Source organism: Molossus molossus, unplaced genomic scaffold (assembly GCF_014108415.1).
Source record: "Molossus molossus isolate mMolMol1 unplaced genomic scaffold, mMolMol1.p scaffold_m16_p_1, whole genome shotgun sequence".
Taxonomy (NCBI): Eukaryota; Metazoa; Chordata; class Mammalia; order Chiroptera; family Molossidae; genus Molossus; species Molossus molossus.
This window is the reverse complement of record NW_023425344.1, coordinates 98,196,498-98,199,576: the sequence shown is the minus strand read 5'-3', so window position 1 is coordinate 98,199,576 and position 3,079 is coordinate 98,196,498. Positions and strand designations below refer to the sequence as shown.

General features: G+C 33.4%; 1 non-coding gene across 1 annotated transcript; it reads left to right on the top strand.

Annotated features, from left to right (window-relative positions):
- The first annotated feature begins 2,740 nt into the window (after positions 1-2,740).
- Positions 2,741-2,847, top strand: LOC118621847. The gene has a single exon (XR_004957807.1). It is a non-coding gene; the product is annotated as a U6 spliceosomal RNA (small nuclear RNA).
- The last annotated feature ends 232 nt before the right edge of the window (positions 2,848-3,079 follow it).

Below are 3,079 nucleotides of genomic sequence, written 5' to 3'. Positions count from 1 at the left end.
AATAAAATGCTTTTCATTTTTTTTGAAACTTGCTGAAAAGTAAGGCAATTTAAATTGGTTGTAAATTCAAAACTAAACTCTGGTTTGGTCTTCCATTGCAAGTCTCCCAGAAGATGGAATACGTGTTTCTTATAGATATGAAATAAATACTGAGGTCAACAGAGTGATTAGACACATTAAAAATGTGCCATGTCACACTGAGCCTAAGAGGGGAAAACAACCTCTGCCCTACCTGGTGCTTCTCTCCCTGTTTCTATGTTTATCAAACACACATGTGTGAACTGTACCCTCCACGTCCGTCGGGAGAACTTTCATCGTCATCACGGCTTTGTTGTGAATCTGCATCAATACATCTTTGTGTTAGTCATGCTATGGAAAAAGGAAAAAGCCAAACCATTGATTTTCTAAAAAATCAGTGACAGTCCCCTGATATTACAAGTGATGTTCCTTTGGAAGCAGTCATAACTACTTTAAATATTAAACATGAGTTAACATTTACTTGTCTGAAAATGTATTCATCCTACACACCCTCTCTCAGACCTAGAAACCAAATGGTAAAACTCAACCTTAAAACACAAGACACTTTAAAACATACTTCTGTTTGCTTATCACATATCTTGAATTATTAAAGCAGACGATAAAATAAACAAAAAGAGTCATGGTACAAGTTGTCAAACTCCATTTAGCTTCCAGGCAAGACAAATGGAGTTTGGCTGAACATGCAATAACTTATATGGCCACTAGATGGCAATGACAGCTTTTGTCTCTCAAATGCTCACCCTGCCCTTGCAGTTAAGTGCCACAACCCTTGGCATTGAGTTTGTCAGGACATCAAAGTGTAAAAATACATTGGGTGACTCTTCTACAGCTCACATTCTTTTTGAATCTCCTGTCCCTGGCCCACCGCAGCTGAAGGCAGCCAGTGAAGCTTCCTTACTAGCAATCACTTTTTAGGAACTTGATGATGTTCAATAGAATTAATGCCAAGTTTGCAGAAGGTAAAAAATGGAAGCAAAAAATGGGAAATAAGAGGGAAATATAAATAAGGGACCAGGTTTCTTTCTGTCACTGAATGGCACTAAGCTGGCAGTGGATCACAATTTTGAGAATATATTTTTTAATTTAATTGCTTTCTGCCATATAGCAAAACTATGCCTGTTTTGCCTCAGCGTTTATGGTCTAAATTACTTCTTTCATTAGTTACATATACACACACAATCCAACATTCATATATGTTTCAAATAATTGTTTGTAGCAGTGACAATTAACTGATGACAGTTTAATTTTCCATAGTGAATTGGTTTTAAATTGACAAAGAAAAACTTTGAAAAAAATTTTAGATATAGTTAGGCTTATAACATTGCTTTCAAAATGTGTTGTAGAGTTAAAATATGTAACTATCTAAATTTTCATCAATTCAGAAATTAATGATAATCATAAAGGAGTTAGATGTTATGGTTTGTAACAAAGAATTGATTTGTTTTTCAAGGAAGGAGGGATTTAAACATATTCACCTGAGTAAGGACCTTTGATTCTGAATAGCTTGTGGGAAACTATTCCCACAAGGGAAAACCTCAAATTAGTATTTTGATAAGTGGGATAAGCTGATTGTATTAGTAAAGTTAAAATAAAGAGATTTTAATTATTTTATAAATATATGGAATGAATTGATACAGGTAAATTTAATTACCCTTATTTCAAAGATGATACCTATTCATCCCTATGTATTCCTATTTTAAATGATACAACCTTTGCCTATACCACATTTTGTCCACACACACACACACACAACTAAATTTGGGGTTTTTTTTTCCATTTATATTTTGTTTGCCACCCACAAACAATCCATCTATATGGACTAGATATGCCTCTATCTAGTCCACAGCTAAATCAATCAAACACATTTGGGAGAAAATAACTCTAAAGAACCAAGAAAGGATGGGATACTATCTTCTGTTAGATTCTCACATAAAAGCATGACATAATTCAGTAGCATTTGAAAATAATCTGAACAAATTCACTGTGTGGTCTCAGATAACCAAACTGGGTAGCATCACTGGTTTCTGAACCTTGTTACTTCTCCATGACATAGCCGGATCTAATGGAATGGAGTCAAAGCAATTGAAATGTGTTTTAATGTGTCATTTATTTTAGGGTTGAAGTGGTAGTGACTACACTTTGTTTGCAAGAAGAAAGATACATTTACAATTTTGTAAATACCGGTATATTTTTACACATAAACAGATAAGATAGATAGGTTTATTGATCAAAAACCTTGAATAACTTCTTAGAGTTCCACCTCATATTTTATATTCTGGAGTCTTAACTTTCAACTTCAACTATTTATGGAAAAATTAGCCAAAGGCTTTTACATAAGAATTTTAAGGATGGGAAATGGAGAGTAGAATGAATCATGACAAGTTATACACCAGTATCTATTTACCTTACATCTGAAAAGTAACTTTAAAATTTCTTAGATAAAAAGAGTATATCCAGTTTCTAATGGAAATAAATATCAGTGTTTTAGAATTATTATAGGCAAAAATTTTATCCCAATTTTTGGAAAACTTGGTAAGTTTCTAAAAGACAGACAGTGAGGGTAATTCAAATTTGTGTGTATACACGTGCATTCATACTAAATAGGGAGTTTGTGCCTTGTCCACACATACCCCAGCCACCCCCAAAAGAAGAATGTACAGAAAGAAACCCTTATGTTTTTAAAGGTCTTAAAATAAAAACAATGCTCACTTCAGCAGCACATATACTAAAATGGGGATGATACCGAGGCAATTAGTATGGTCCTTGGGCAAGGATAACATGCACATTCATTAAGTATCTCATATTTTTAAGCATGATGCAATTTTTAGAAAGGTCAGAAGTTGTCATTAGCCTACAAAAGTTTTCATTTAGAAAATAAAATGGACACTTTTCAACCAGTCACATCTAGGAGTAAATCTGTACATGATGAATATATGCAATTTAGTGCAAAAATAGTCATGAGATCATGACTTCAACTTGGGATTTCCAGAAATAAATGATAGATAGGTGAATAAATAGATAGATGATAGATAGATAGATA